Here is a 13115-nt window from a genome sequence, read left to right on the forward strand (position 1 = left end):
GGCAAAAATTTCAATTTGGTAAAATACTCTGATGAGTATTAAGAACTGATGCAGAACTTTCCCAAGTTTCCTGTAAAAAGAAAGTCCACAGGTAAATTTCTCTGGTGGGATTCAAGCCTATGACCTTTTCCATTCTAGAGCAGGTGTTTTACCCACTATATGACCGAGCAAGTCTGGTGGCAGTTTGAGTCCTTTATTTTTTACTTGTATTTAAGATTTCAGTTTTAATTTATTCATCGTCTAAGCCTAATGTTTATTTGCAAGTCTGTTACATAATATCACACCCATACACTGTGGATTATTATAAATGGTGGCACCAGTCTTTTTCTTAGGTTTGACAAAAGAAAGCCATAATGTATAAATTCAACATTTATTGCACAGGATCAAATATACATGTTTGCATCCAACAAACATTGTTACTTGTACACTCATGTGCATAGGCCTATCACTGAACAGTACCATAAAGCAAGGACCTTGCTGTATGGTAGTACCAGCACACAAGACCTGGAAAAGAGTTCCGCTTGCACAAATGCCGCAAACAATTGCCTGTGTTGGCAAACATTTTCTGAAATACATGCACCTTCACATGCACCTTCACATACATTTCCGATGGTAAATCAACACAAATTGATTTTAAAAGGTAAGTGTGACATTATGTTTCATAATTGCCAACTTCGAGAAAAAAAGAAGACACCGATTCACCACAGAAAATTCCGCTGAAGACCCACGATTTAGCAAAGTTCAGAGCTCACAAAGTCTTATTTTCTAACAAAAGACCCAAAAGCAAACAAAAAACAGGAAATTTCAGCACCACCAAATAGCCTTGGGTGTATTTTAATCACCCGCCAACAAATACCAAGGGGCAATAACTGCTGTCAGGGATTACTAACTGAATTGTACACCTAGAGAGATTTTTATTTGGCTACCAGTGAATAACCCATTGTGAACAATCTGTTCAGACTTGTTTGGCGACAATACAGCCCCCTCTTGGAGCTCTTGTAAACACTTGAGATTGGGGCCCGCCATGGTAGTTACACTTTGCTCTTGTGATTTGTGCTGTGGGTTATGTTGTCAGGTAGAGATGGCCAGGGGTTGGTCGTTGTCTAGCTCGCCTAGACCACTCAGGAAGCAAACTTATCCCCTGACAAGGTGGTTGGTCCATTCCTTACTCTATGGTTGGACTTTTAGGGTACTTGGCAAATGGGTATTTTTGACCACATAAAGTACAATGCAAACAGTTCAGGTACATTCAATTTTAGTGGAACTTAAATCTGAGTTTCATCAAAGATGGCGGACAATGCTAGGGGTATGGGTACTCATGTACTTTAATCAGCGGCCTCTTACCAAGGTAGGCCAAGGAAGCCATTGCCCCTGGTCTTCGCCTTGGTGCCCCCTTGAAAAATTACCCAAACAGATTTCACAATGGAAGTGCCCTTTGCAAAATGAAAATGGCCTTGTCCTCTCAAAGATAAAATTCCAGGCCAGCGCGATTACTCCAAATCAAACCAGAATAAACAACACAACACACATGAAAAATGAAAATAATTTCCACTAACCATGTCAAACACTCTGAAATACACCATTGCCCTAAAGAAAAAAAATATTGAATGCATATTTTCACACTATAAAGGTCAACCACTTGTCTACTTCAAGGCTTCATCTATTGTGCAGTGTTCATGCATGTTCTATTATCATCTACAGTCCCCTTGTACTGTAGTACAATCCTCACAGCTTGAAACTCTGAAGTGGGGTCATGAGGGGAAAATTGTGAAGAATAGAAGAGAGAGAAAAATGTATTTGGAGGCCTTGGAGTGGGACTGTCTGGGACAGTGGGGGGGGGGGGGGTAGAGTAGAGACGGGAAAAAACGATAACAAACATACTGTTTGGGAAAGGAAATGTAGGACACCACTCTACTAAAAACATTGTGGGGCGTGTTGTATTCACACGTTTTCATATTTACACTGTAAAGAAGGCTATGCTGACAGTGTGCTCTTTTAGCAGATACATTAAAGGCATTCAAATGTAACATAAAATTTCCTCTCAGACAAAGATGCTGTAAACATGTTTCAGGCAAAGAAAACAGTAACATATGTGCCGTTTAGCGTTCTCTCTTTCCGCTGGCCAAAATGTCAGTTACAACTTCTGAGGCACAATTATCTGCAAGTTCTAAGGCTACACACAATGTAAACCACTTCACTGATTTCAAACTTCTGTACCAAATGAGTGTTGAAAGAAAACCAGTGAAAAAGCTGGTGGACTATCGAAATGGCAAACTAACTATGGAAGGCCCCAAATAATGAGCAGTGCTGGGATTGGTAACCATTTGTTAAAAAAGGTTCAAATGAAACAAATCAATCAAATACAAGTGGACATTTCCCTAAAACAGAGTGGAATTTGTTTACAGCACAGAACTGGTTTTCACTAACATTAAATCAACCCTTAATCAAAGTCATCTCTTTCCTTGCTGAATTTTCCCCCCAAAAATACAGTGGTCCCTGTGAGTGTAATGTATGTATAACATGATATAAATAAAATTGCTTCAAGTTGGAGGACTTTCCTTTTTAAATTGTGCAGCCAGAGCCTTACAATTTACCAATTGGGAAAAAACAAAGCTTTTGAGTGCAAGTCATCAGATGCCTGAAGGTCAAAAAGTCCAAAGTGAATATTTTTGCTGGGACAGGCTTAACATCTATCACTTCAAATCACACACCTCCCTTCCCTACCCATCACTATTTACAAATGACCATCATGCAAACCACCCATAGAGCACATCAATTCTGAAGTAAAATATGAAGACAACCTTGAAGAGAAAGAGTCAATTGATTCAGTTGCATATCCAACAGGAAATTTTGAGATCACTTACCTTTGCATTGCTCTCTGTGCACTCAGGGGACGGAACTTCAAGCTGCAGTCTTGAAGATTCAGGATGTCTTCAACTTCAAAGTGTTTCAGAAAGAGCAGCTCCTAAAGTGAAGAAATATCAGGAGCTGGAATTTTGAATCATGAAAAAGAGACTACTCAATCAGTCACTGTCTCACACTGCAAGCCTCTAACTGCATGCACAGCGTTCTCATTCAGTACCAACAGAGCAGAAGCTGCACCACATTCAAAACCAGTAACCACTTTTCCAGCAAAACAATGTCATAAATCTTGTTTCAATTTCGGTTGATCAGGAGGTGGATTCTGTCAGGGCTGGCAGGGAATTCCAATGTCCCCTCTCACGGGTGTTTTTATGTGCAGACTTATTGAGAAGATGGACGCATGCACTGTGGTGGTTTTTGGACTGACCAGTGTTTTGCCATGCTGGATAGTGAAGATATGATTATGACAGGCAGGTTTGGTGGTACAGGTCCTTGCTCTATGGTTACATACGCACAGGTTATTGTGTGCCCAGTCCCTATCTGTTTGTGTACAATCTATGTACAATCATAGAGCAAGGGTATGAGCGTATGGCATGTATAGGGAGCAGTGTACACAGGCTAGCATGGAGTATTAATGCAAATCCAGGAATTGGATCAAACCATTTCTGAAATAGGGGTCGACAGGAGGGCATCTTCAGCCAGTCTTCAGGCCAGGATTGAACACTGCATCAAAATATTTCTCAACACATGATTGTTACCTCTATATGTTAAATATGGTATTGTGCAACATAACTCTAAAAAGAAGCTATAGATAAATGGTAAACTTGCGGGTACAACCATGTGTAAATCTCTTAGGGTGAGTGTTGGCTCTGAAAAGAGACGTTTGGTCTCGACGTTTCGATCAGTATACTCTGCTCGTCTTCAGGAGTTTACTATTTATTTATAGGTTCTTCTTATTTCTCCACACCATGCAAAGCTTCAAACATTACTCACAATCATAACTCTGTTTCTGATGTCAGAAATTTTGTTAGTAGGGGTCATTCAGATTCGGCAAAAAAATATATAGTCAGTTAAAGGAACATGTTGCCTTGGATTGGTCGAGTTGGTCTTTGAATAGCGTTCTGTAACCCTTTGTTACAAAATCGATATGGTTAGAAAGATGTTGTAAAAGTAGAATACAGTGAGCTACACAAATATGCCTTGAAATGGCGTGGTTTTCTTTTTACCTCGTCGACTAACACGGTCGGCCATTTACGGGAGTCAAATTTTTGACCGTGTTAGTTGACGATGTAAAATGAAAACCGTGCAATTTTGAGTGATACTTGTGTGGATCATTATATTCTACTTTTAAAACATCTTTCTAACCATATGCATTTCGTAACAAACGGTTTCAAACGCTTTTTATAGACCAACTCGTCCGATTCCATTTTTTTCTTCTCAATTCAGTTCAAATTTACAAAGTCATACACTGTTTTAGATGCTCAAGATTGCACAGTAGGGGTTTTAAAACCAGAACAAAAACACAAAACAGAAACCACCCCAAGGACCTGATTTCAGTTCAGCATGTTTTGCCTTCCACAATTTGGGTCCAGAATGCAACACTTTGAACAACCCTGGGGAGAACACTTCTACACACACTGTACCAGAATTTGGTTTGTTGGTGATATTCCTACCTCCATGATGATAGAGTTACAAACTCCACAGCGTTCAAGGAACGAGAGTAATGAAAAGTAACAGCTTCACTGTTAAACTATTTGTGTTTTTGACCCTCCGCCTACACAGGTCTTGAACCTAGCCCAGTTTACATCAAAGTATCACTTAGAGGCAAGCAAGCTTTGTGTAATCACACAGGCATTACCAATCCCCATCAAGGGCATGCTTTATAATTTATAGTCTATAAAAAAGTCTAAACAAATTCAGTGACTTAAGTATTTTTCTCTTTTTCACTTACCCAAGGCTGGGTTTAAATCCCTGCTGAGGACACAGAATGAGCTCTCTCCGCCACTGCACCACTGTCTGCAGTCTGATGCTACAACACCACTACTTTAAAAGACACTTGGTGAAGCTTCCTGGCTGCTGATTTAGAGACCAAGAATTCTGAAAAAGAAAAAACACTTTTAAAATAAGGATTTTGATATTTTTGAAATGTCCTGCTTTTTAGTGGATTTTTTGGGGCACATATCAGCATTTGTAAAGAGTATGTGTGCAGTGGCTGTCCACTTCACTCAAACATAGAGGCAACGTATACCTTTGGTTTTTAGAACCGTTCAATTGTTTTAATCTTTGTAAATGTTATCTCTGGTAAAATGTCAGTTAAATATTCTGAGACCCGACCAGTGGACAAGAGGTCCAGCTGGCTAGTTCTGTGTTAAAAAGCAGATCGTTTTAAATAGAAACTATAGTGGAAACGCTGACAGACCAGTGAAATTAAATGTTAACTGGTTCTGCTGACCAGTCATTTAAAGCATTGAAGGCAAACCCTGGGAGATAAAATAATATTAATAACCGTAATTATAATGCGCCTTTTGCCAAAGGATACAAAGCGCCAGGTATTATTATTGCAAGGAGTGGGGCGAATTCTTTGAGATATAAGACCTAATCCTTAAGCACTGTAATGGTTAACAAAGTGCTGTGGCGCAACATGCTGCCAATCCAGCTAGGAACACCGGGGCGAACCCCTTCTCTTTTCGATAAGTGCACTGGGTTCTTTTACATGCGTTTACACGACACATGGGACCAAGGGCTTTACGTCCCATCCGAAGGACGAAGCAATGGTTATGTGTCTTGCTTAAGGACACAAGTGTCACGGCTGGGGATTCAAACCCACACTCTGCTGATCAGATACACCAGAGTTTGAATTCGGTGCTCTTAACTGCTCGGCCATGACACTCCCACGAGATGCAAAACAATTTCCGCCACGACAAAGTTGCATGCTGGGACCCAGGAAAAGGTATTGGAAACTCCTGAGCTGCGAGAGCACTGATTTCTCCTTTATTTGAGGCACCAATCTGTTCTTCACTGTACAGGGAATAGTCTGTCAAAATTTTAATATAAAAATTTGGGATGGGTGGGTCAAACCAAGTTTTGAAAAAAAAATGAAATTGGTTAAACATTGATCTCTGATTGACCCTTTAGACTGTACTGAAGTGATTGAACACACATTCCCCCAACGAAACTTAAATCTTCCAAGGAAAAACAACCCATAACTTTATTGACGTCCAGAGGCTTGTTGGTACACATTTGCTTTCAGTTAACGATTACGGGCAATGAGAAGACAGCAAACAATTTTGGTGGGAAGTTCAACAAGGTGGTTTAACGCCAGGAGCAAGGACAATGAGTGGTCGCTACGAGGTCAACAAGTAAATTCCTTTCCTAAAATCTGGTTGAGAAGTCGTCATATTTAATTAGTCTTTGTAATTGGACAGTCTGTTTGCGATTTGGACTATTATGACTCATAGAAATCTATTAAACAAAAGTAGGACTTTTTTACAATCTGTTGATGGTTATGACAGGTTAGGAATAAAAATTTGAAAGCTGATAAAAATTGCCTAAACATAATAATAATAATAATAATAACCGTATTTATAACGCGCCTTTTGCCAAAGGATACAAAGCGCCAGGTATTATTACTGCAAGGAGTGGGGGCGATTTTTGAGATAATATAAGACCTAATCCTTAAGCACAATGTAATGGTTTACAAGGTGCTGTGGCGCAATATGCTGCCAATCCAGCCAGGAACACCGGGGCGAACATGAGCCTTTAATCTATTATTAATACTTTTGAAACAGTTTGACACAGTGTGACCAATAAACACTATATCAACAAGTGGGTATGATTCTTATTCTTCATGAAACTGACCACAATTTGCTTCGGATTGAAGGCAACATGGTATCGAAATCAAAGAAGTTTGAACCTGATTGTGGAAAATTGATTGTCTTAAAAGGAAAATGAAAGTTTATAGAAAAACCTGGTTGCACCAACTCAAACAGAATGCTGATTTTGCATCAATTGCTAAATAGAACATAAGTTCACTGAATACAGAGGCAGGAAAGTCGCCATTTTTTGCCAGGAAAGACTGAAAAAACCGAGCTTTGCAAGTTAGGCAAAACCAAAAATGAATGAATGACCTGAAGAAAAAAAAAACGCATTATCACTTTCTGCACAATTATTTTTTTGCATTTAAAGCAACACTGCAACATTGTCTAGAAAAAAATTAAAATAAATCTACACAGAAATTATCTCAACTGTTACGATGGTCTGTCTTTCATATTTGCAGTCTTAATCAATGAAAGAACACAGGCATAGGGCACAATATTGCCACAGGATAAGACTAGGTTCTACCCCACCACTCAATGCTAAACTATGTCACAGATTTCGCGAACCAATCACTCCCACTCTCTCAAAAATTTGAAATCAATAACTAGTCCTAACTGTTAACAGCAACCGACTCCTTTTGTCGCCCACTTTCCAGTCTTAGACTTGGGGATTAAGAACAAAACCATTGTGTGCGACTGTTGCTTGAGTTGTTGGGTCGGACAATGGCATGTACAGACACTGTCTTAATCTTATGGATTTGGGATTACACTTAATCTGGGCTGGTGGTAGTGTAGTGTTTAGTTTATTGATCTCGGTTTGAGAGAGAGAGAGAGAGAGAGAGATCAGATAATCTTGCAGTTGGAGGCATGCCAAGTTGTAGTAGCTGTGGCTATTCGCCTTTCAAGTTGGCCATTTTGGGTCTCATACCATGTGTTCTTATGTGCAAGAATTCTGTGTTCATCATGGTCACCATACTATTTTTGTTTGATTGCAGGGAAACTTCACTTACAAATAACAATGTTTTTTTGTGAATTAAGATAAAGCATCAGGTTCAATATAATGTCAGATGTTAAATTTGCAAGGTGGGTTAAAGAATATAATTTTGGTTTTACAAGACTCAAGAAAGTACTGAGTGTACAATGCTATACACACATCAGTCAGCTTCTCCAAAACACAATAAATGCATCAGGTTCTCTGTTCTAATGGCAGCAAAGAAATGATGATTGCTTTTTAAACTATCAGAAGTTGTATTCATTTTCACTGAAGCATGCAGCAAGTCAGTTTACAGAAGATTCTTTTGCAGCCTCACTTTCAATAGGCCTCATGAAGGAGCAAGTCGGGCATCCCATGTATGACATAATAGTCATAAGATTCCAAAAATCACAAGAAAGATTCAAATTTTGTATAAAATTATTCATGCAGAAAGTCAAATTGTTTATTTGCGTGTATAATTGTTTCAGACCTGGAATGACACTGGAGATCACAGGCTATGGCCTCTGTTGCCCCTGTTCTTGGCATTTAATACGACCCTTCAAAAGTTTCCCATTCTCAAATGACTAAACAAATTTTTTAACTGGTCAGTATCATAGGCTCTCAAGGAAAATAATAGGCCTACTGCTCTACTACGGGCCCTTGCTACAAAATACCACAATGAGCAACTTACCTCAACAAGTACCTTGGCCAAACTTCATAACATTAAGCAAATTTGCGTGCTTACTGTAGCAGAAAAATTTGCTTAAGCCTTGGCGTATTTCACAGTTTAGCAGAAAAATTGGGCGGCCATATTGCGTGTTTACCGTGGATTTGCATTGTGACGTCAGTTATTTTCGTGCGGTAAGCACCGGAAGGTTAGCATGCATTTTCGTGTGCTTACAGTTAGCAGCTCTATCAAATAAAAATTGCACAGTAAGCACAAAATCGGCCGCTAAGCTGCGCTAATAAATTGGGCCCAGGCTTGTACCACGTATTAAAGGTCTCGGTTGGCTTATATATAATTGCAGCAGTCTAAAACTCTTAGAGGTGGTCTGGCTCTTATACTCTGAATGGATGATATTGATTTTAATTCTTTACAGTTGACTATTGATTTAGGATTGACACAGGATTTAAGACCCAGATTTAACCAGATTTAGCTTGACAATTCTTGTCTCATGGTCTCATTCTGTGATCATGTTATTTGCCATTATACATTTTGGCTTGGTTTTTTGGGGGAAACTTTTGGTTTTAAAGCATAGATTTACAGAAAAATAAACCTGACTGCTTTCTCTTTCTGTGGCGGTAATCCTAAGATGTTTCAGGTGAGGTATTGACTGCAAAGGACAGGTGGGCTTAAAAAACTACTTGGAGGATATTGAATGGTCAGAAAGTAGGAGAGGTGACTGTGTACATACTTCAATAATTAATTTACCATGTGTTACCATTTACAGGCTGGCTGGTAACATTTATTTTATTCAAAACTGCAGTTGGATGATATTGAACGGTCAGACAGCAGTTGACTGTGTACTGTGTTGATTATGAATGCACTCAACACTTGTTCTAATTGTCTGCACTCAAAAACACAGGGGTTGGATACTTGAATGGTCCAACAGTAGGAGGGTCAGTTTAAACTGTGTATATCATACTGTGTAGATCATCCATTCATCCCATGATACAATATTGCAGGCTTTCATAATTTAATCTATCATTTGAAACTTACAGTAGGAGGGTTAGCCTAACTGTGTAAACTGTGTAAATCGTGCATTCAGTACAATTGTATGCTATCATGTTGCAGGCTAGCATAGTTTAACCATTCAACCCAACAGTAGGCCACTATTGAATGGTCAGACAGTAGGAGGGTTGACTGTGAACTATTAAATTTGTAGTACTGTAGGCCTACTGTGAAGATCATGCATTCACAACATGATGATGCTGGCTGGCATAGTATCATTGTGATACTTGAATGATATCAAATGGTCAAACAGTATAAGGGTTGACCTTGTACACAAGTAGGTCATGCATGATATCATAATTGCAGGTCTGTCATTCAAAACTAACGGTGGATGATATTAAAATATCTTGAACACAGTCATGAGTCATCAGTTGACCACTTTTTACATTGAGGTCAAGAGGGAATTGAATGACTTTATCACAATGAACCGCTTGTTATGAAGCAGAAAATAACTAACTAATTTGAGATAAAAATATTTTATTTACTTTCTGAAAATATTTTCCTGTCACTGTCACTGTCAGTGTCACTGAATACTAATGCAATCTTGTAAAGGCACAGTGTGTTGTTGACAGTAGAGGAATGTGTAACTTGTAGGCCTGAGTAGATAGTGGCATGCTCATAGCTGTTAGTTAGAGATCCAGCAAACTTTCAACATTTCAGACTGATGTGCATTAGGATAGCAAATATTAACAAATTAATGCATGAATGAATTTAGGCCAAAAAAAACACTCTTTTTTCAAACTGTGGACATATCTGGAGTGGTGTTCATGTATGATGTAGCCCAGGTTGGACTCCTCCGTTGCAGGCAACGCGACGGAGTCCAGGGTATAAAGGTCCCGTACCATTGAAAAAATTTTCAAAAATCTGTTAAAAATATTTCTACCTAAGCCGGGAGTCTGAACTTTCACTCACATGTTCCTTGTAGTTGGAACTCAAAGTTCACATTATTTAAAATTGTTGAATTTTCTCCTTTGGTTTTAATATTTTGTTTAAAAAGAAAATTGAAATTAGCGTGTTCCGATCCCACGTCGTGCACTAACTTCCGTGTAAACACTTTCTTGCACTGATCACTGGTGGCCTACTATTTGCAGCCAAATCGCTGTCAACCTGCGTTAACCAAACACTAAGCAGATGGATAATAGTCGGTGAGCAATTTACACAAAGCGCAGAACTATGCGATATCGAGCATTGACGTCTTGTGCCAAGACTCTATGAGCCGGAAGTGTATTTTTTTCCTAGGACAAATGAGGCCACCTTTTACCATAAATTAGCGCATGCTAACCCTCCCAAGAAAAAATATATACGCACGCAGGAAAGCGCCCTCTGTTGTCCGCACATGTAAAAGAAGCACTGTAAAAAAGCAAGGCGGCGCGCGGCAGACAATTTTTTTTTTTTTGGTTTTACAAGAAAAAAAACTTTATATTTGTATGTAACCGAAATTCAACCTGAAATTTATAAAAATTCTATTTGAGCTGGAATATTCTATGCCTCCTGGATTTAAAAATGTATATTGGAGGAGTTGAATGCGAGTTAACGGCACCTACCCTGTTTTGACGGCGAATAGCGGCAAGATAATGCACTGTACTCAAAGCCATGCGCACTTGGGCTCACAATATCAAGTGGTACACGATGATCAACATCCCCAGCGCAGAACTTCGACATATTTTCGGATATAATTTCTTCCATGGATATATTTGTTAGCTGTGAACTCGTTGAGAATATAGTTAAGTTAGGGACACCATGAATATGAGAACGTAATTTCAGCTTCTCAAATCAGGTAAAAAATAAAGAAAATTGTAGTCAAGCTTGTGTTCGCATTGTAAAGAACCTTTATACCCAGGACGTCAGTGCAGTGGCTAATGTATGATGTAGTGTACATAATGCAAGCAAGCAAAATCAGAAAATTTTCCGCACCTCGCCACCAATTTATCCGCCCTAAATTAGCTCAAATTACACTTAAGGATAACTTTCCGTATGGCGCCACCACTTTTTCACTCATTTTTACAAAAAGGGATAATCAATCAGGTAAATTAGATACTATATTATTTTATTTCGAATAAAAAAGTGGTGGCGCCATACGGAAACTTTTACCAACCCAACAGTCGAAACTAATGTTACAAAAAAAACGCACGGTTTTGCTCTTTTCAGAGTCACTCGCCACACTTTTTGTCAAATTGATTTGACAGTTGGTGCGTTGCCATGTTGGTGTGGAAGTCAGTCAGTCAGAAAGTCGTCAAAAATATTTATTTTGTTCAACCCCAAAATGCAGTATTTACTTGACAAAGCATAGAGCCCAAGTTCCAGTAGCACCATCATTGAAATGTGAACATTATTTGCGGTTCAAAATACCTAATATTAAAGAACATAATGCAACAACTTACGGTTTTCTTGACCACATACTCTTGAGAAAAAGTTCACACGTGTGAATTCGTTGACTTGTATATCGCGGGGGTACGTACGGACGTGCACATGTATACATAACAAACCACACGCGAGGACCCTGTCACAATTATTTGTTTTCCTACATAGGTTGGGTATGTAAAACAATCGCCGAGAGAGGTGCGCTGCACATGTAGTAATAAAAACTTTCAATCTTTGTCAGCGCAGGGGCCGGCCACGAGAGGGCAGCAAACAATAAAGATTATTTTTCAAGCAAATCCCAAAATGCGAAAAAGATAGTTTTAAATTAGTTTAAAATTAACTTTCCGACACAAAATTAATTAAATAATTATAGACACTAACTCCAGAGTGAATTTGAGCAGTTATATGTTTTTATTTGCAATATTCAAAACTTCCTGATTACTTATGCTTTTTATTGATTTTCTATTTCTTTGGTAATTCTCAAAAGTCTTGAACTAAAAATGCGGGAAAAAACCCATTATGCTTTAAATAGTACAAATGAATAACAATGCACTGATTTAAACATAATGCTACTTTAAACATGTACTTGCAAAAGTAATAAACAATTTCCACCCCCCCCCAAAAAAAAAAAAAACCCACTAGAAAACGAAGGAAGAATACATTTTTCTGGATCGTAGTTTGAAAAGCCACAACTTTGTCTGCGTGAATTCAAACCAAACATACAACAACAATCCATTTTTTTTAAAACCGAAAAGAAAATAGTGAAAAACGACATCAAGTGCATTTCATGAAGGCAATGTTCACAAAAGTGGTCAAAGTTTTCCAAACACTGATCGAACAAAGGTATAAGTCTTATCAAAACCTCCTGCATAATCAATTCAAACTGTTAATAAGGCACTACATATACATCACCTGGGGTTGGTTTTACAAAGATAATTGTAACTTAGGACTAGTCCTAGGAGTTATTAAAAATGTGAAGGCTAGTCCTTAATTTGGATGAGCTCGTCCTAAATTTGGTTAAGACTTGTCTAACTGTTTGTGAAATCCACCTCAGAAATGCTCACTGGGCCACTGGCCAGAGAGTGAGAACCAGTCGTTTTAAAAAGCATGTGGCCAGATTCCCAAACAAAACAAGTCCTATAGTCAAGGGTTTTTCCACACTTTGACAAAAGACTTAACAATGCTTTATACACATCGGTGCAAGGGCCAATTTTTTTATTTTTTTTATCCTTAAATATAGGATTCTACTTGCCCCTAGCCACAGATCTAGCTCAGTGGTCTAGTGGTAAGACATCTGCTCTTGCATGGCTAAGGCCGTGGGTTCGGTTCCAACCTAGTCCTACAAAGACTCTGCTGCAGTCTAAAGCAGGCC

The 13115-nt window shown here is 38.7% G+C and overlaps 1 long non-coding RNA gene across 1 annotated transcript; it reads right to left on the reverse strand.

Moving 5' to 3' along the window:
* Positions 1-2867: 2867 nt before the first annotated feature.
* Positions 2868-11823, reverse strand: LOC117295142. The gene is made up of 3 exons (XR_004519644.1): positions 11764-11823; positions 4814-4959; positions 2868-2988 (listed from the first exon to the last, which is right to left on the reverse strand). It is a non-coding gene; the product is annotated as an uncharacterized LOC117295142 (long non-coding RNA).
* Positions 11824-13115: the final 1292 nt, after the last annotated feature.

Source organism: Asterias rubens, chromosome 9 (assembly GCF_902459465.1).
Source record: "Asterias rubens chromosome 9, eAstRub1.3, whole genome shotgun sequence".
Lineage (NCBI taxonomy): Eukaryota > Metazoa > Echinodermata > Asteroidea > Forcipulatida > Asteriidae > Asterias > Asterias rubens.